We start from the raw sequence: 22625 nt of genomic DNA, 5'->3' as shown, positions 1-22625 counted from the left end.
CCCATTCTGCATCAACATCAGCATCACACTCCTCTTTCACAGAAGACTCAACAATAGCTGCATTTGTAGTGGATCCAGCATTTGCAATGGAGCCATCCTCTTTCTTCTTAGCCTCGTTGACCTTCAACTTAGGACTCTGCTTGATCAAGTGATCATTATCTTTGCAATAATGGCAAGGCATCTTCTTTTTGCCCTTATCACAAGAATTTCCAGAGTACTTGGTGCTAGCAGAAGCATTAGGAACAGGTGATATTCCACTTCCAGAAGAACCATAAGAAGTGGCTGCATCACCCTTTCTTTGAGCAACAATAAAAGCCTGTTCAACTACACTCTGTCTAGTTCTGTTTTTTCTGGAAAGTGACTCTTGCAATAGCAATGTGCATAGTGCATTGAACTTGACAACTTCAGCATTTCCTTGGGTCATAAGTCTCTAAGTACTAGCAAAAGTCTGGTAAGAATCTGGCAAGGCATCAAGAACAGTTTGCACAAGGGAACTGTCTGAAAATGACTTCACTTGCAAAAATAAGTTTCTCATTGATATCCTTGACACCAGCAAGGAAAGTGTCCATATCATCTTCCTCGTGCATAATCTTTGATTCCAGATCTTTACCATAGCAATGCAATTTTAGCGTCATTACGACTTGCATAAAGACCAACCAGAATATCCCAAGCTTGTTTGGCAGATTTCACTGAACGAATGTGGGGAGTAATAGTGTGCTTCATAGAAAACACAATCAATGCATGAGCTTGCGCATCTTTTACATCCCAACAAGCATGCTCGGCTATAGGCAAAACAACTCTAACAACAGCAATCCTTGCAGCAAGACCTGCAACATCCTCAATATTGCCTACATCCTTAGAACTAGGACGTACATCAATGCCCTTCACAATACTTTAGACGACCTTTGACACAAGAACATGTTGCATCATATAAGCCCACAGAGGGTAATTGTCCCCATCCAATCTTTCCTCAGCAGCAAACATCTTGAACACATCTGTGTTGTTGTCAACCATGGTAGATGTTGCACTTGATGTGAAAACTGCCCAAAAAGAGGAGAAACAAAGTGGGAACAACACATGCTATATAGCACAAACCGTAGAAGACTATAAGGGACCTGTTATGCAGGAACCACCACTGACAGAAATTTTCCATAAAATGAAAAAATAGGTTGCACAGCACTGCTTGTAGTGGAAATGGAGGTCAAAATGAGCCCGAATCAGAAATCTGAGCAGACTACGCTCTTCGAGCCCATCCAAAATTTTTGTCGGCCTACGAACGCTCACTAAATCTCACTGAAATCGGAGAAAGTGAGCAGGCGTGTACTAAAGTTGCTAGCGACTAAGCCCGAGAGGATGCAACCTGCTCTGGTACCAATTGTTGGAATTAGGGTTGCAAGAAAACACACACAACTTGGAGAAGATGAAGGAAGCTCAAGGCACACATTAGAGAGTGTATTATTTAATGTGCAATGGAAAGATAGATAGCCCTAGAATGATAGCGTATATACAATGCACCAATACAAAACCTCCTAGTGAGGTAAAAAATGCCCGGTGGTCCTAAGTTTGTTCACACACATCACTACCACATGTATATGGTAATAGCTACTTTCCTAAGACAAGTTGTGGTCTCTCCATCTTTACACTTGGTTTTTCATTTGTGCCACATTTGTTAGATATCTATATCAAGATGGAAAGAGCATGTATGGTATATTCCCATTGTACTTTGGTCTATAGAAAAAATGTAGCCATGGTTATGAAGCATGCTAGATTAGCAAAGGGCATGCTAGATTGCATGCATGAGGGTGATCCTTGCATGGTACGGTATATTTTGAACACATCTTTAATAAACTCAAGTAAAAAAATTAGCTTCAGCCTATGAAAAAATGTAGCCATGGTTATGAAGCATGATAGATTAGCAAAGGGCATGCAAAAGAAGGTCTCTACACTCCTCAAGTGCCTGCCCTTGAGCCCCAATACCTATTGTCCAAAGACCTTGTTGGCCAAGAAGCAACAAAAGATGATGGGGAAAGCTTACACAAATCTCAATAAGATAAGACTCAATCATTCTTTCTCAAATACATGTGTTGTATGTGGAGCATTTGTACATACTTTACTACTATTTTCTAGCCTATTTTTTTTAAAACACTTCCTAGGCTGGAAATTAAGGAGCCAAAAGTATTCATGGGCAAGGGATTGGATGTCCCACTAGTATTGTGAGTCTGGGACATGCGATTATGGAAAGTTTACCACATGTGCCACAACTTACAAGAAATGCAAACACTCCCATTTGTATATAGTAGACACCTACATTAGACATGTGTTCTTTGAAACTTATCTATATTACTATCACATATTCACTCTTCATCTTATATCTCACTCACACAATCACACTTCATCCTCTTAAGCTCCCACAAATGTTGATGGACTTGAACTTTGCTTTCCCTAATTTGAGGAAGATGTAGGTAAACATGTTGCATGAACTTGGTAGTAGCTAATAGCATGAGAAGGCAATTGAGCACTCAATGATCAACCCCCACCCTCACCTACACACACACAAGCTACACTTGCACTTTCATTTGCACTTGTAGATAATACACGTGTATTTGATGTGAATGTGCACCCAAAGAAGTCTTTAGCTCTAGTGGCCTAGGCCCAGATAATGAAGGAGATGATCATTGAGAGGCACAGACACAAGTGAAAACCAGCTTTGTGATTTTTTTCAACATCAAGGGCATGCCATCCCCACTATAGTACTGCTTTCTTGAAAAGGGCATGCTCTTTGATGGCATGGATTGCATGCTAGGCTTGGAGAGGCTCTTTGAAAACGCCATCAAATTGGAGTGGATGGCCGATGAGGCACCCTTGGTGGAGGGTGTTAGAAAATATTCAAAGATCATCTACAAGATCTATATGCAGAAGGTGGAGTGTGGGATCGTGTGTGCTCTCTTTGTCTATTTGGTTCTTGGCCCACCCCTCTATTGGCCCCCTATTAGTTGCTCGCTCCTCTATTACTGTGTGCAACCCCAAGTGCCCATATAAAATTTTTATACTTACAAGTTCTAATTAATCTAACAATTTTGGCAAACTAGGTACAAACACACAAACACACACACACACACACACACAAAGATTTTGAAAAATTGCTCTGTTATTGGAGAATGGTGCCATTGGATCCTCTCTATATTTTACAATCTCACCTTCATGTATATGTATCCAAATTTATTCTTCACTTTTGGATTTTTGGAATGCTCTGATGAGGTTGATGCCTTTTGCCTATTGTCAGCTAGATGCTAGTTTATATCATTTACTTGGATGCCAAAAGTTACTATGCTTTTGATATGGTATTTTTGGTTAAGTCTACCATTCCTTTGAATATCACTAAGGGAAAAGTTATGGAGGACTTGTTGTTCTTGTTGACATCTGGATTGCATTTATTCTGTCAAATAATGATTTTGAATGTTTAATTCACTAGTATTCATGTTTCTTTAATAATAGTCAAACAAACAAAATAATCTTAGTGTTATCAATCTATATCATTATCAATCTATATTATTATCAATCAATAACTTTATCAATTGGTAGTCTTATCAATCAATATAGTTAAGAGATTGATAATGCTATTGATCAATAATGTATGTATATATAGGTGCGCCAATATTTGAGACATTGTTCATGGCAATATCATTTTGGATGGCATGGCATCTATGTAATTTTTTGAAATTGGACCCTTTATCCCAGCACAAAGACACTTTCTACCATGTAAAGCCTGCCACCATCTACACATGCAAAGTGAAAGAAGAAGTATTGGTGGTGGGTGGCACTAGAGTGAATATCATCAAACCCACTAGCTTATACAAAATCACAGGATTTGTATGCCCTCATCAATCATACACTACAGATATTGAAGTACTTGCCCCAAGAAGATGATATGAGTTACCTCACTTGGATGTCAAAGTACAAGCACTCCCTCACCCATTGCATGGAAGTCTCTATTCTCAAATGCATAGATGCACATGCTCTTTTGTTAGGGCCAAGTTTTTTTTTTGCCTCATATTGATTGGAAATGGCCATTAATATGATCACATATGTAGAGGGCAATCTCGATTACAAAGAATGGTAGTGCTTTCTTCAAGAAGAGAACCTGCAATTTAGAGAGGAGGACCTCTTGAATTTCTTTGGACAAGGTAGCAAGGTTGAGGGACTCAAGGGAGAGCCTATGGTCAAAATAGTATGCCCTACATACCACGGACTTGTTGTGGTGAGCACTCCCAACCTGTGTCTGCAATGGCAAGAAGAACTAAAATGTGATCCATTTGGCCATTTGTTCACAACTAGCAATGTAGAGCACTTCCAAGACAATATCTTACACATTGTCAATGCTCTACTGCAACCGTTGAATTACTTACATTACCATGATTTTTTGCACAACGACCTTCACCCTCGCAACATTATGTTGCATTTTGCTAACAAGGTTGTTTATTGCGGCATTACAAATTGGCAAACTTCTAGCTTATTCCCAACTACAAAGACATTTCCAAAGCTAACAGAGTTGTCTTTGGAGTGTCAAAACAATCACCTTCAAGACTACCCTTGGGCTGCCCTCAAGTGTATCTCCACCAGCCCTCCTCCCTTTTCTAAAACCACGGATGTATATTCTCTAAGCTGGGTTTTGAAGCACATACTTAATTGCATGCCAAAGCCAAGTGATCCAGATCAAAGAGTCTTTGTAAATATATTAAAAAATCTTGATTTATTCAAAAATAGAAATCCCCAAAATCGATCTTCAACTTTTGATTTGTCTCTTTGTATAAATGGAGCCCACACAGTTAGCATAAAGTTTGTATCTTCTTTTGGTCTACGACCAAACGATGAATGAGTACAAACATGTTTGTTTTGGGTTGAAATTGCCATTGTGATGTTAATACAATGTTAATTTAAGTATCACATCACGATTTAAGTGACAATTTATGGTAATTTTTTTAAGTTCAAGCTGTTAGTATATCATTGAAAATGGTTTAAGTGGCATTTGCATCATTGTCTGTATATTAATTTCTCAATTTCAACTTGGAGAAGATTTGCCTTGGTTATATGGTCGTTAAATTTTGGTGTTTTGTTTCTAGATATGGTTGAAGACCTTGACTACAAGACGAGGCATAACAAATTATCAGCGAGGAGAAAATTTGATGTGGACAATCGGACTTACCAATTATTGCCAACATTCATGAGGATGATTCAACGTTGGAGGGCAAGCCCTTGAGGCACAAACAATGCAAAGACTTATGTCTGAACTACTTTGTTCGAAATACACTTTTTTGAACAAGTGGCCATGCAAAGGGAAATCCACCAATGAAGTCTCTCACTTGCAACATGTGGGCTTAGCTTGAGTTCTTCTCCAATGATTTATATGTCAAAAATGAGTTATCCCCAATAATAACTAGATTTCCATATACTTCATTCAGGAGTGCTACGTACATTACATATTGGGCAAGAGAGTCAACTGGGATGATAAGCCTCCTAATGCAGGCATTTGTAAGGTCTCCGACCCCGAGCTAAAAAAACACCATTGTACCATGAAACAATCATAATGAAAGAAGTTACTATTTTTAGCAGTTTTCCAAATTCTGTCGGTGCCATGATGTTTAGAATGTTATAAAGCTTTCAAAAGTGAATTAAAATAATTTGTGGAAAATTTCCAAAAATAGTAAGTTTTTGGTCACCCGACCCGTCTAGTTTTAACCGTCTCGAAAAACTGCACCCGTACCCCGAATTTGAAAAAAATGCATTTTCGAACACCGAGATCTGCTAAATATGGCAGGTACTCGGTCAAGTACATCTTAGTTAGAGCTTAGTATAGCAATTTACGACATTAAATTCCGATTCGTATCGCCCGTTTTACCCTAAAGTCAAAATTTCCTAAGGCTGTGCGGGGAGCACCGGGGCTCGAGGGCTGTGTGGGAGCAGGTCCCAGGCCACTGGGAGTTTACTTTAGCAGCTAGGGGGCACCCTCACACCTCTAGGGGCTTGTGGGAGACTTGCCATGCTTGAGAGAGTGTGTGAGAGGTTGGTGCCCCCTAGTTTCAACACAGAATGAGCAAAGGCACCAACCATCATGGAAACGTCCTATCATCCTTTTACTAGAGGAGCATGAAATCATTGTGGAGATGCCAAGCCACGGAGTTGACCTAGCAAGCCAAGGTGAGACTCCTGCAGGGTTGAGATTGAAGGTGTTAGATCTTGAGACACAGATTGATACCACTAGAAGAGAGCTTACACTAGCTGAAAGCAAGCTTGCAAAGTACAAAAAAAAGTTTGGTCCCCTTGCAGAAGAAGACGTTGCAGCTACCACAGCCAAGCTGAACGCAGTTTTGATTGCACCTTCCAACTCTGCATCTATTGGCTCTACTGAATTTTTCTTGAATGATATTTTGGCAGATCTCACTCAATATGCTGAGTTGTAAAAGCTATAACTTCTATTGTTGTAATCCTTTAAGCCAACATTTTATAATCATTTTATATAATCAACTCAAATATTTATTTCTTTGTGTCTTTTTCATCTTGGTTATAAATTGTATACAATAAGTATAAAATAAAAGTGATAGACAATACGACACAAAGTGACATGGCAAAAAGAGAGAGATCATGAGATATGTCCAATAAACCCAAGTTGATTACAAGTATGTTGTACCAAAGGTGATTTTAAATAATGCCGTCACAATCAAACACGAAAACCATGTCATCAACTTCTTCCATATCTAAACATTCTAAAGCCACCTCCCACTTTGACTCACCATCACTTTGCACCTTAGTAGCAATTGCCACATGCATTCGCTCTATACCAAAGCAATGTCAACTGCTCTTATCGCAATGTTGGTCAAAGCATGCAACAATCTCGTATTACAAAACAAATATACCAGAGCCTCAACTCGTTTTGGCTTTAATCTATTTATCTTTTTAGTGTCTAGGTGGTCAAATGCATACCAATTTCTCTTGCAGCTACCATTTGAAGCAGCAATAGATAACACTCTTATAGCTACGTATTGCAATTCTATCTTTTCTCCACCATATTCTTTCCACCACATAGGTGTGCTGACTTTTTTGATGGCATCAATGTGCCAAGGATCACCAAACATACCAACCCTATTTGCATAGTCAACACGTTGATGAAATGCATATTTCCCCTCTTCCAACACTAAGAGTTGCATGCACAGAACTTTGAAACCACGCATCACTTCTGAATTGGAGGATCGTTCATGGAGCTGAAATTTTGGATCCAGTGCAAATGTTGCGCGTCCATCGAGATTCTGTGCATGAAACTAGAAATGTTTTATCTCTACTACTGTATCCTTGAAATTCCATGAGCTTTTCAATGGTTTCTGACATATACCAATACACCTTTCCAAAGAAAAACGAGTCTTTATCCACCAAGCACAGCAAGTCCACAAAGGGTTTAGTAACATTGATAACCTTTTTCACATTTTTCCAAACAATGAACAATTGACAAGTTGATGAACCCTTAATACTATAGCTTGGTAGCTGGGATATTTGCTAAGCCATGCATCCCATCTCATGTCGGCAATTGTCTCCACCGGCGCATGTAGGACATCTTTCAGTGTTGACAACACATAATATGCAATAGCAAAACAAGTCGCACAAAAGATTTGTAATGCCTTGCTAGGAGAATTTGTTCTAAATAGAGCATATGAAAATTGATGCTCTCTAATGAACTTTACTATTGTGTTTGCTTCCAACAAAGTAGTCTTTATTTTGTCAAGTTTGCCAATGTCTTTCAAAAGCAGATTGATAGTATATCAATTTTGTCAATGTCTTTCAGGATCAGATTGATAGTATGTGCATGGTATCCATGTTAATTCCGAGTACTTTGGTTGAATTGCAAGACATGCACCTTTGTAATTTGCAGCATTGTTGATGACAATGGTTGCTACATTCCTTGGCCCTCCAGCTTTTGATATGGCATGCTCATAGATCTTTGAAAGAAAGGAAATGGTTTTTTCCTTCAAGGACATGTCAATTGCTTCTAAAAATACTGACCCTCGGGGACAAATAAATATCACATTGATTAAAGGCTTCTTCTGACAATTGGTCCATCCATCCAAAGCTATAGTACATCCAATAGTAGGAACATATTCCAACATCGCACGTTTGAGCGTTCTTTCTACCTCATCTTTGACTTTGTCAACATACTCTGTGTGCATTTTATTACAATCTAAGATCACAAATCCTTTTTTGGTTGTGCTCATCAATGCATCTTTGAAGATAGGGTTGCACACTACGTTGAATGGAATACCACATGCAAGAAATGCTTGCGTCCACTTCATATGGAGCATGTATAACCATTGTTTATCAAAAGCTTGATGGAGTGTTAGATCCGTAAATAACCCTCTTCCAATACCATCGGTACAATTTCTCTTTGAATTAGATGCATTACTAAATGAACCTACTTCAAAGGATGTTGTATCGTGCACTTCACTCTGTAAACAAGGATTAAAGGAATTATGCTCTCTATTCTCAGTGCACATCAGATCCCTCTCCTCATTGGTAGCAGGTTCTTCTTCATCCATTGGATATTAGAGTACGACCGCTTTTGCTTACCCCTTTACTTTTGCCCTCAAGGATAGCCTTTACCTTCCATACATAATCCAAAAATCTTTCATATATGTCTCGTGGAGGCAAGATACAAGGCTCAACACTTTGAAAAAATGCCATAAGATCCTGATAGCATTGACACTAAGCACATGGTCACAAGACTTGCACTTCAAGAGAGATGCAGTTCGTCCTAGTACTTTTTCATGCACATACATCCACTCATGACCACAAACCATGTTGCACAAAAGAGATCTGTAAAATATAGAAAATTATCATTTGTAAATTGATCCTTTATTAATCACACGTGAAGTATACCATTTATTAATTAATTATGCCAAAAAATTGAAAGTACATAGTCACTCGTAAGCCAACAATAGTTTTTCATTGTACGCAAATATCTAAAAAGAGAATATAATTCATTGTTTAGGTATTCAAATAAATTTTGAATACTTTACACCTACAAATGATAAGAATCGTACCCTAAACAATATTTTGTTGCATTGGATCATCTCGAAGTGTGAGCATAATACTCTAACTCAACGCGATAGTTACCAATAATCAATATTGGATTGTAGCTACATTATCATGATTTTTTTACAAATCACATTGGTTCAAACAATTTGTATTGATCATTGATATCATCCTGGAAGTGTGAGTAACTAATACAACACAACAAGGTGATAACATCATTCTAATTGAAGCACTTCTAGCGGTACAAGATAAACATCAAGTATGGCCAAAAAACTTTAATTGAAAATATACCCAAATTTGTGAGCAATTGCTCTAACACAACAAGGTGATAACATTATTGTAGTTAAAGCACTTCTAGCCATACAAGATAAGCATCAAGTACGATCAAAAGCCTCAATTAAAAACTTCGTCAAACTTCTATCATGTGTGAGTGATATTATATCACTAACACAAGGACTCAGAGAAATTCTTAATTCCTAAATCTTAATCTAATTGAAACAAATGATCATCTTCAACGCGAGTAAACCCCTTTACTCTAGCACAAAAGTAAATAATCACTATTTACGATACGTATCCATCTTCAAGTGTGAGTATATACTCCAACACAATGATAGATGGTTACAAACCTAGTTTTCTCCTCTTTAAACGTACAAAAACACTCCAACACAAAAAGAGCACAGTTTTAATTTTTATTTTGATTCAAAAATATTCAATTTAAAAATTAAAGACCAAAAAAAACTCTGCTACAAATTATAAAATTAAAATTTAATTATATTATTAAAAGTAAAATTAACAAATAACTAAATATTGTTTTTTTGTATTTCTTTTAAAAAAATATCTTATAGAGGAGAAGATGATTACTTTTTTCAAATAGCTCAATACTTCGTTGTGTGAAATGTTGGTGGAGGGGCACCGATGGTAATTGCATATATATACTAAGCACATTGCATATATATACTAAGCACTTCGATCAAAGATTTTCTTGGATTGAAGAAACCTTTGATCGAAGTACAAAGAAATAATAAGTAGGGCCGAATTTATTGACATGTCACCATATAATACCACCATTTTATCCTCTCAACGTATTATACGGACATTATAACACGTATAATATATTTAGCGTTTAATCTCCTCATGAAACTCACGCTTGGCAATTTCCAAGATGTCACCTAACGTGAGCTCTACCTTGCTATTAAGAATGCACTCTTCAAAAACCTTCTTTAGATATGTAGCTAATTTAATGTCAGATTTCAGCTTATAAGAAGGTCCCTTGGGCTCACCTTGCTTCTTATCTTTTGGTGCCACTTCCATAACCACTTCAGAAGTAGGTTTGGTAGGAAGCCCCTCATCTTGCTTATTACTACTATATCTCGGAGGTCGTTTTGATGTTCCTGCAGTATCTTCATCTCTTTTACGCTTCGCTTCTACTATGGCTTCATCAGCTTGAGACTTGGCAATAAATGCATATACTGAAAGAGAATCCACCATATCAAATGCAATTCGCAACGTGGCATAGTTTACTATGAGTCACCTTGCCTACTTCCGCTATCTTCAAAGCATAAGGCCACAAATCACCTTTAACTCTTGCACCTTCATATCTGGGTATGATCTATAGTTTGTGCCATTTCTTCATTGCATTCCAAAATGTTTAACTAGTCACATGGTTTTCTTGTAGCTTGACAAAGCAACATTTTATACTTTACACTCGAAGAAGATGCCTCCTTGATTACCACATTAATAATCTAATTAATTTTTCCATTTCTCTACACTACAATCTATTGATTATATTTAAGAATATTGTCCTTGACTCATCAACATCAAATTGCATGGCATGGAGAACCAACCAATACTAGTTATAATAGAGTCGAGGCAGGCTAACAACTCTCTAGGTTCTTTCTTTAAGAATTATCTAGCTCTTCTAGAACCTTTGAGACTCTTCAAGATTCTTCTTGGACCTTCTAGATTCTTCGAGATGTTTTTAGAATGTTCCATAACTTTCTAAATTGTTCTAGATTGTTTATAGAACCTTCTAGATTCTTCTTCAAGTTTCTAGAACTTTCTAGACTCTTTTGAGAGCTTGCATCCGTGATAGTAATCCCCTCCTCTAGCGAGACGAGTTTCACAAAGAGCGGTTGTCTCTTTTGATGTAAGGGTAGACATTGATGGGTATTGTAGATGAAATTCACAAACTTTTGCTGGTGATACACAATATAATTTATATGTCAAGCACACTTAATTTTGGACATGTTTTGGTGGCATAAGGGCATCAAAATTAACAACCATAAAATTAATTGAGCAAGTAAGGTGTGTATGCTTTCTTCGCACATTCCTACTCCACAAGTAGAAGTCAATACACACATAATGGTGCTTATCCAAAATGGATCAAATTTTTCCAAAAATTAAATGCCTAAATCATAAAATCAAGCATCGATTAGCACAAAATAACCTGATTAGAGTGATGATATGTTCTCTGATTAGGAGGATATACATATAGAGCATGACAATGTAGTGATTAGGTTAGAAACTTATTCACATTAAGCAAAATTAGTCAAACAAGTCAATTTTTAGTGGCACTTAGCCAATGGTTAGACAAAATCAATGAATGGTTAGTGAAAATGAGTAGAATGGAATTAGAGGATTCAGGGTAATATAAATCAAAAATCAAGTAAGAAATCAATGCACATGCATAAGAAATTGAACCAAAATGAAGCTGCACATTCAAATCCAACAAGATAAATAAGAAGTTAGGGAAAAATTAGTGATGATAAGGCTCTTAACAATGCATCTTGGACTCCACTGGCTTAGGTTATATCTGTGAGTGGTAAACTATTGACACAAAAGTGTGTATTTGAAGTGAAAATGTGTCAACCAATGGGAGTTAGTGGTTGATCTCAACCTTCACAGTGGTTAATTGTGAGGTATTGGTGACGGCATAGCTCATATATGACAGGTATAAACAAAATTGAAGCTTATTAACAAGGTATTCGCCATGAAGACAAATTGGCAAAAGAGACAAAGATCAGAGACTAGAGCTTGATTGATATTATGTAAATAGTACGACAACCAAATGGCTCAACAAGTAAATCTATATTTTAGAGTACAAGGTCTACAAAATTCTCGAGCTTGGTGGTGGAAAATAGCGAGAAGAACGTAAATGTGGCTCCCATATGTCACTCTATGAAGGCCAAGAGATCCCCCAGTATGCAAGTGCCTTTATTGGAATTGATGGCACCATCTGATTTTGGTCTTAAAGAGATTGATTGTCATGAGACTCCACCTAGCGTGAGGTTGCTGGATGCTTCACCTTACTGCTATTAATTGATAGCCACATATGGCATCTACTTTGATTTGTCATTCTCTATCTATGATTACTACTTGAACTCTATCATGTACTCTTCTTGTCACCAAATTTCCAAATCTTCATCAAGAGGCTCCCTTTTGCACGCAACTTATTGTGAAACCAAGTTGGATGTTGCCTTGAGGCTCCCATGGTAATGGCTATTTTCCCATGATATTCAATCTTTTCTTATAATCGTGGCCCACTATCGGTGGTAGCTTGATCTCTCTTTGAACCACTTTTTCCATGATCCTGGCTCGGATCTTGGTGAGTTGAGTGCACCTGTAAGCTATGGCTATCCATCCTTTTTCTAGTCAATGATTGTGGCGGATGCAGGCCCTTAGTAGAAATTCACAACTTCCTAGTGAATTGCAGAGTCCATGGTAAACTTTTTGTTGGTTTTTAGAGGCATCCTTTGGGTTACCACTACATGTTCTAGGAGATCATTGCACAATAGAAGTAGGTTCTTTTGGTGCTTTGCTAGTTCATGAAACTTTGAGGCAAAGTGTCCACTATTGCACTCACTACTTCCATGTCACATACCGGGACCCACAACTCTTCATTCTTTAGCAACTCACTCATGACCTTTGCATTTTCCCTCATCTTCAACCACCATTCTTTAAATTTCTCCAACTTAACATAGGCCTCATCATCCCAGGGTTCCAACATGTGTGGGTACAAAGTAGGGTAGAATGCAAACAGTGCGTCAGGCTCAAGTCCATTGCGTATAGAAGAGTAGGTGTGCCACCAACTCAAGGAGTTGTATCTCCTATTTAGAGATAGACTGCCATTGCTGAAAATATTACATCAAAGATCATAGGTGAGGCCTCAAGATTATGTGGGTATGCCCTTGGTCATTTCTTCATACTCATCCAAAAATTTCTAAATTGCTTTTGCCTTCCCACACCCATGTGCTTCATCAAAATTCTTGATCTCTATGTTGTTTAAGTGTGGCTCACCTCCTCTATAATTTGGCCGCCTCCTCTCTTTAACTCAATTCCTAGAACCATGGTTTCCTCACCATCATAGCTCGCATCCTATGTCCCAATCAGTTTGATTGCTTCTTGCATGGGCATGTCCCTTGGGTGTCTTCTTTTCCTTCTTGCGACTTGGCCTTGTGCAAGGTCCTCTAGTGGTTCCTACACCCATAGCCCCATCATCACCATCATCATCTTCCATTGTTGATCCTTTACCTTTATTATCTTCCTTACTATCACGCTTGTCGTCCCCTTCTTTCTCACCTGGCTACTTTGGAGTGTTGATCAGTTCATCTAGATGAACTCTGGCCTACTCCATAAATGAAGCCTTTATGTGTAGCACCATCTTTTTAATTCACTATAGTCAATGAATACAATGTCTTCGTCTTTGGCCAAGATGCTCTCAATGGCCCTTCTAACAATGACCTTATTCAAGACTTTCTAGTAGTTATTATGATTGGTATGGAGCTCTTTCTTTTGATTTTTTAGTGCAATGTTATTTTGTTGCAATGCCTCCTTTTCTTTCGTCACGCTTTGGAGCCTTTCCTAGGCTGTTCTTTCAATTGTTGAGCTTGGTTTGCTCAATTGTTGCCAACTGCTCTACTAGGCCATTGTGCCCATCCTCTAATTGTTACAATTTCTATTTCAAGTCTCGGTCCTTAGGTGCCCTTTGACATTGATGGGAAGTGACTAGGGCCTTGAGACTATGAAAAATAATGTTTAGGGATATCATAGCTTTCCATGAGCTAGAGTTCCACTTGCTTCTCTAAATGTTCACCTTGAACAATTGATTTAAGCAATGGTGACTGTTGTTTGCAAAAAAATCGAGTGCTATTGGGAGTGGCACCACCTTGAGGTCTTCATAGATTTGTACTTGTTTACTTGGTAAGCCGAATGTGCTTTTCTCTTTGCTTGAGCCGAGTGAGCCATTTGGTGCAACAATAGCCCTTTATTGAAACAACCGAATCCAAAATCGACTGCATCATGATGAGTGGCAGCTTTTCAAAAGATGAACGCTACGCATAACGCCAACCTTACCTCTTTACCAAATGCCACGCTTCTGGTGATAGCCGAAACCCTACACCAGGATTTGTTGGAAAGCCCTTTGATAGAGAGTGGTCTCCTTCAAACATGCCAATGGGTGAACTTGAGTTAAAATCTTTAGAGTACTTATCCAAGTTGTCCCTCATTTCTCAACTTTGCACAGATTTGGAAGCCATCATCCATAGTTCTCACAAAATGTTAGCACAGTTCATCATCGACCTTGCCAAGAAGAGTGAGAAGCAGGAAAAATTTTCCAAGGCCTCAAAGGGAATAGCATTGACCAGCATACACAAAACTAAGCATTTAGATTTGACCACAATTTTTTCCGTTGACATATCGACTGTGGCGTTGTCTTCTGCTATTAGGTTGACCGTCACCACTGCTAATTTTATGTTGTTCCTCTTCTTTACTTGGTAAACCTAATATGGTTCTTCATATTCTTGAGCTGACAAGTGACTGTTTGTTGGCAAGTTCTAGGCCATTGCCCTACTATCAAATCGCACAGCCAGGAGCTCAGGTTTGCTTTTAATAATGACCGTGTTCCAGGTTCAAAAGGCCGATTTAGAGGACTAGGGCACGAGTCCCGCGCTAGTCCCTTTTGGTCCCCTTAGTGGGCTGTGGTTTTGCACCCTTGCATTGGGGGTTGATGAGGTCATTTGGCAGAGAAGTGTGGCATAACAGAGGTGGTTACTACAAAACAGTATTTTGAGCAGGTATACATACTTGTGGGGTGTTGTGCAGGTGCTCTCATAGGGCTATTGACAGTGAAGCCGCTTTTGGACTCCGTAGAGCCAGAGTGCGCTATTGCTTTTCTGGGATTTTTTTGGACTTGCATGGGGCGTTGAACCCCTTTCATGTATGCCATTTGTGGAGTACTTGGTACGAGCTAGAGAGCTCCTGGTTGCACTTTGTTTTGATTGTACAGCCCCACTTGGCTGCGAGTTGAGACTACAAGACCTTCTCTCGCCTTCTAGTAGTTTGTATCGGATTTTTAGGTGTTGCCGACCACTATAGACCCGGCTATAGAGTTACACCATGGCTTGGGAGGAGCCCCTTGTCTGTTGTTTTGAGTTCCTCTAGTTGTGGATGCACAAAGACCCTAACATTTGGCATCAGACTTGTGGATTATATGCCTCCTCAAAGGCATGGTTTGATGTTGAGACTGCAGCATTTTGCTTTGAAAGAGTGACACATTATTTTTTTGTGAATCTTCTTGTTTTTGAGTGTGTGAGGGAGTCAATTAGGGTTTCTTCTCTTCGCTTTGGAACTTGGGAGAGTCTAAGGAAGTTTTGAGGTTTTCATGGATGTGTATGTACAAAGAATTGAGGAAAGAAGGTACGGCATTCTGCAAGACAATTTGACCCTGCATCAAGGCCATTGGTGATGAGGATCCAACAGAGTGAAGTTTGGTGAAGCTTTTGCAATGGTTTAAGAGAGGCCTTTTGTGCCTGGAGTTTTGGCATTTTTTATTATCTTTTTATGTTTTTTAGTGGTTTTTTTGTATGATTCCAAGCCTTGATCAACTCGACTCACTTTGCATTGTCTCTAGGTAGGAATAGGCTTCTAGTTTGAGAAGTTTGGAGCTTGAGTGTAGTGTGGGGATTTTTTCTAAAACTATTGAGTGGTCTTGTGTGAGGTAAAGAGAGTAATGGAGTTCCTTGTGTTGTGTAGGTAAAGTGGTTTTGATGTGAACTGTTAGCATCCTTAAAGTGAAGGTGGTGTAGTAGTTGAAGCACAAGACTTCACCTTTTGTGGAAGTTCTCAAGCAAGGGAGAGGTGACTCTGAAGAGATGACGTTTAGTAGGCCATTGTTTACAAAAAAAGAAGAGGTGAAGGATTGGATTGTTGATTTGAGTGGCATACCATTGGCATGCATATCATAAATGATGAGGGAAAGCTTCATGTACTTCCTCTTGCACTAAAAGAGGAAGCTCGTGAGTGGTTTGAAGGATTGGTAGAGAAGACATGGAGCAGGTGAAGCAAGCAATTAATGACACGTTTAGAAAGCAGTTGACAGTGATAGAAGCAAAAACAAAGTTAAGAGGTTTGCAGCAAGATATTCATGACAATTTTCAAGAGTTTTTACAACACTCCAAAGGGTTTTGGGTGCAATTAGAGGCAACATCCCAAGTATCACTAGGTGATTTCTTCAAAGTAAGTTTATGGACTACCTACATCCAAGCATAAGAGAGAACGTTGAGCAAGAGGAACTTGCTACGTTTGAAAGAGCAATGGAAATTTCCAACGCTAAGAGTAAAAAATTTAAACGAAGGTTGGAGCAAGGTATGACGCATGTTGAGCCAGTGGTACTGCCACCAATGGTTCGGGTGGAGCTAGTGGTTCAAGTCCCAATCCCGTTATAGCTAGGGCTTTGGATGATCTTGCCATGTAATCGCAAGAGTCGAGGACTAAAAAAATGAATAGAAATCGAAGAGAAGAGCGGCTAGCTGGGAGAGGCAGGGGACAAAGGCCACAAGAAAGATGCTACAATCACGGTGAAGAGGGTCACTATGCCCTTGATTGTCCAGAATCACCAAGAGAGCGAGGAGGAATGTATCCATTATATGAACATGGTCAAGAAAAGGTGGGAAGAAAATCATAAAAAATAAGCACTAGAAGCACCATAGCAGCAAAAACATTTTCTACGTTGTGTGTGAATGGAGAAGGTAGGGCTGTCACCACCATTAACCTTGAGCAGTAAGATGTGGATGTGTTGGCCAATACGAGAGCTAGGCATGATAAGGAGAAAGAGACAGAAGAAGAGAGAGAGAGAGAGAGAGAGAGAGAGAGAGAGAGAGAGAGAGAGAGAGAGAGAGAAACAAAGGAAAAAATGTATAAAGCTAAAGTGGATGATCAACCAGAGAGCAGCAAAAGGCGATGATGGAGAAAAATAGGTTTAAAGGACTACCCTCTTGGTCAGGGTGATGAAGATTATGATATTTTTGACATATGAAATCAAAGCACTAATGTATCATTTGGTCCATTGGTAGCTTTAAATGATAAATTGATGCAATGGAAAAAATATAAGAGTACATGGATTCGTTCCAAGAGAGAAAAGCATCAAAGCATAGTGTCAGCTTTGAGGGTTGGTCCCTATATAGATATGGTAACACAACATTTGAATAAAGAAGACATAAGTACAAGCACTTGTGGACGGTGGTGTACAAGTGTGTGCTATGATCGAAGATATCATGGAATCAAGATTTTAGCGAATGCTTCAATCCATATGACAATGGCCAACCACAAGAAAGCTAGGTGTTTTGGGATAGTTGAGGATGTCAAGATAAGAGTCTTGGGGATTGAGTGCCTCGTTGATTGCTACGTGATGCAAGAAGGTGAAAATGCACACCTGATCATTTTAGGGAGGCCTTGGCTAGTATAACCCTTGGTGCTAAATAGAATTGGGTTACAGGCTTGAACACCATCCTTGACCAAGAGAATGGAAGAACCATAGTCTACAACATGAAGACACATGAGATCCATACACAGCCTTTAGTGGACATGGAAGATCCGGATTTGTGATAGAAAGTAATCCCTATGATAGTGATGCTTCGTCTACAACGTCCGAAGAAAGTGTGGAAAGAAGATTTGATGCGATTGTGTCCCGACCTATTTGGGATAAGTGTTGATGTTAAAAAGGAAGCATCCTTACATAATGCGGAGATCAAGGAAGAGAAAGAGAGTCCAAAACCAGTTGAAAAACGTGCTACAATAAGGATCATGTTGGCAAGAGACTTTACAGAACAAGAAAAAAAGAAAGTATGGAGTTATGCTTGCAGAATTTCCAATGCTATTTGCCACTAAATATACAGAGCTGCAAGGGGCAAAAGGGGTTGAGCATAGAATCAACCTAGAAGAATGTGCCAAGCCAAAGGTTCAAAATCTTAGGAAATTGGGGCCATTCATGAGAAGGCACTTTGTGAAGAGGTGACATGGCTTTTAGCATCAGATTTTATCTTCCAAGTGGAGGAGTCCGAGTGGGTTTCTCCAATAGTTATTTTGCCCAAGAAGAATGGAAGACTTAGGATGTGTGTTGATTTCAAACCTTAAAATGTTGCCACAAAAAGGAATCATTATCCATTGCACTTCCAGGATAAGATCCTTAATCAAGTTGCAAGTCATGAATGTTGTTCAATCATGAATGGATTTTTTGGCTACTTTCATATTCTTATAGCGATTGAAGACCGATTGAAGACTACCTTTGTGACTCCTTGGTGTTGTTTTTCCTTTAAGAGAATGTCTTTTGAATTGCTCAATGTGCATGCTACCTTTCAAGGGTGGATGAAAAAAGTATTTGGTCCCTATTTGAGTAAGTTAATTTGCATTTCCATGGATGGTATTGCATGTTATAGTTCCAGGGTCACTCATTTCGAGAAGTTAAGACTGAGTTTTAAAATACCTCAGCAAGAGGGTGGACAACTCAACCCAACGAAGTGCAAGTTTGCTCATGCTAGTGTCCATTTGCTAGGACACGTGGTCTCACAAAATGGAATAGTAGTTAATGCGAATAAAGTGAAATATGTATTGCTTACAGATCCAGCACCAACACAAAGGATTTGGCATCATTTGTGAATAAGCTAAGGCACTTATCATGGTTTTTATGGATGCTATGTCAATATTTGTATCCCTCCAGAAGTTAAGCCAAAGAGTACAGGGGTTTGAATGGAATGAAGATATGCAACATGATTTTGAAGATATTAAGGAGGTATTATGTGCTTTACCATCAGTGAATCCTGTTGACTTGGAGTTCACTTTCTATGTATCTATTAGTGTGGAATCAGTACCTTCTAGATCGGCCCTTTTGCACAAGCAGGGTAGAATTTTCAAGCCAATCTATTTTGAGAGCAACATGAAGAATGCAAGTGATTTTTTCTACACGAAAATGGAACAATATGTATTTTCATTGGTTCTTACTTGTCACAAGCTCAAAACATATTTGTTTCCACAAAAGCTCTATGTGTTGACCACTTGAAATATTTTGCAGGATGCAACACAACATTTGAAACCTATAAAGTTCATCTTAAGGTGGACCATGGAGTTGCAATAGTATGAGTTTAACACTAGGTTTGTGTTTGAGCCACTTAAGTGGCTTGAGCCACAATAGTAGCTTGGCACCTCATTCTATAAAATTGGCTCTAAGATTGTCTATCTTTTCAAGAAACCCTGATCATAGGATATCAATGAGGTCCTATGACATAGAGGAAAATTCAAGTATATCGTTTAGCCCAAAAAAGTGCAAAATTAAAAAATTAGTTTTCCAAAAATAGTAAGAAGCCACAAAAGTGGCTTTTAAATTTAATAGCATACATGTTTTTGAGGCCTAAAACAAGTCGACATTTTTTTGCTAAAAATAGTATATGCATAGATTCTCATTGTATACATATCCATGTATTTTTCAAAAACGTTTCAATGTGCTTTGAAGGTTTTTAAGGGGTCTACAAGGGATATCAAAACTTTTGAGTGATTTTTGTTCGATTGTACCTAAAAGATGGCTCTTAGAAAATAACAATTTTACATGAAATTATTTCTTTCTATTTTTTTTTAACCTCTCTACATGCCTTGAGAAAAAATCCCTGAAAGGTTTTGATGAGGTTTTTTGTGGGCTATGAGAACAAAAATTTACAAAAAAAGTTACTTATAGCCACAAAAGTGGCTCATGTTCACATAGCCCTAGTGTTAAAGTTGATCATTCTGTTATAATTCACTTGGTGTACATAATGGTACACAAGGAAGGGGGGTGCCATCTTACCCAAGAGTGGATAATGACAATCATGAAGAGGAATTGGATATTGTTAATGCTTATATGGTGATGTTTGATGGTGCATATAGGAAGGTGTTTCAAAAGGCAAGCCGGGTAATAATCAAGAATTCAAAGGGAGATGTAATCTTTTCTAGAGCTTATGATCTCGATGACGGTGAAAGCAACAATGAGGCTGAGTACCTAACTCTTTTTCTTGGGTTGAAATAGTGTGTTGAGTTTGGATTGAAGAGAGCCATTGTAAAAGGGAATGCATTGCTAGTCATGAAGCAGTTGCTTGCTTTGTGAAAAGTTAAGAAAGACAGCATGAAGAAATGGTTTTATGGCATCAAGAAGCTCTTGCATGAGTTTGAGCAAATACAAATTAACCACGTTCCATGTGAGCACAATAAAGAAGCTAATGAGTTGGCTATGAACAAGCTGGATGCTTTGATAGCTCCTTTAAACGTCAAAGGAGAGATGTATGTAAGAAGGGAGTCACTACAAGATGTGGAAGTATTTCTTGATAAAGGTCAATGTCCAAAGGACATGTCAGATTTGGTGTAAGAGAATAATAGCAAAGTAAGAAACTACACACTGATAGGTTAGGATCTCATATTTTATGGCAAGGATGATAATCTACAGAGAGTGTCATATATAGAAGAAATAGGTTTCATTTTGTAGTATTTTCATGAACACATAGGTCACCAAGGCAAAGACCAAGTTATCTTTCTTAGTTTGAGAGCGGATTATTGTTGGCCCTCTATGATAAGAGATGCTTATTTTTGTGCAAATCATGTCATGGATGTCAAGTGTTTGAAAATCAAAAACTTTTGGTTGAACTAAAGTCAATAATGGCTTTTGATGCATTTGCAAAATGAGGAGTGGATTGTAGGTCCAAAGCAAAAAACCAATAATATTAAAAAGTTTATCCTTGTGATTGTGGGTTGTTTGACAAAATGTGTGGAAGCAAGGACTGTAAAAAATGTAACAATAGGAAGAGCGGCCTCTTTTTTCTATGAACAAGTATGTTGCAAATTTGGAGCTCCTATGGTTATCATTTCTTATCGTGGTCCAAGGTTTGAAGGAAAAATTGTTGATGCTCTTATGGAGAAACGAAAAATTCAATGCATGTATTCTTCTACTTACTATCCACAATGGAATGGATTGGTTCAAAATTGAAATGGTCAATTGTAAAGATGTTTTCAAGGTATGCTAAAGAGCATCTCATGGAGTGGGACCTGGACTTGGAGAGTGTATACAAAATTTACATCATATGAGCTTGTTTATGGAAAGAAAGCTCTCATGCATATACAAGTGTTTGAGGTTGTTGTGTAAAATGCAAGGTGAACATAAAGAGAAGTTGGAGGAAATGATTTTTGATCTAGAATTACAACAAATGAACCGAGAGAGGGCCAATGATGATTATCTTGAGCAAGCGAAGAAAAGAATGGAAAAAATGAATAATAGGTTATCAAGGACAAAAATTTAAGAGAGGGATCTTGTAATGAAATATGGTTCTCGTTTGGATTTTACTTTTCAAAAGAAGTTGGCAGACAAATGGTTTAGGCCATATAGAGTGAAACATGCTTTTTCAAATGGCACATATAAGATGGAGAAATTGTTTTGGTGAATCGTTGCGCTACATAATAAATAGTTATACAAGGGATGTGGTTCCAAATGCGAATGACCTCTTGATTGAGCATCTAGAGGGTTGGCAATGATGATAAGCTACTTTTGGCATGTATATATATGCATGGGCATTTGTATATACAAATATAAATGCATGCATTTGGATTGCCTACTTGATTGGGTTTCAAATATGGTGGACAATGTACACATTGTAAATCGTCATGTTTGCATGTCAATAGTCGCACATGTATACATACCTAAGTATTATTTGGAGCCTTGGATGTGGTGCCAATTGGTTTTTTTTGCTCTATGATGTGCTTTCAAACTTTCTCGAATGTGAATAATTCAGGTGGGAAGTGTGGATATGCTTATCTCGCCCCGAAAGTTTGACATGTACAATAACTGTCTATTTGCGATGCTTGATATGCTATGGTGCTTAAATTGCCTTACAAGTCATCAAAAATACACTTTGGGTGTGTGGATATGCAATTTGAGTATCAAGGACCAAGCCTACAAAGTTTAATGAAATTTGGAGCCTATTCTACTTTTTTCCCACCAACATTACCTCGTCAAGGGTCAAAACATGCAAAAAAATGGCTCTTAAAAAACCAAAATGACATGAAAAGGCTTGTTTTTGCCACATCGACAGCAGTGGCATGGTGGCTCAAGCTAGAGGATTCTTGGTTCATAAAAATTTTGCATGTTTGCTCATTTGAAAAGAGATACAAGGGTTTCTACAAGGTGGTCTAGTGCAATCTCAACTCGTTTGCTTCCTTGTTTCTTCTCTTCACTTTAGCACTTGGGAGAGTCTATGGAAGTTATG

The sequence above is a fragment of the Adiantum capillus-veneris genome, chromosome 18, assembly GCF_014529385.1.
Source record: "Adiantum capillus-veneris isolate H3 chromosome 18, ASM1452938v2, whole genome shotgun sequence".
Classification (NCBI taxonomy): domain Eukaryota; kingdom Viridiplantae; phylum Streptophyta; class Polypodiopsida; order Polypodiales; family Pteridaceae; genus Adiantum; species Adiantum capillus-veneris.
The sequence above is the reverse complement of the archived record's forward strand: the minus strand, read 5'-3'. Positions refer to the sequence as shown.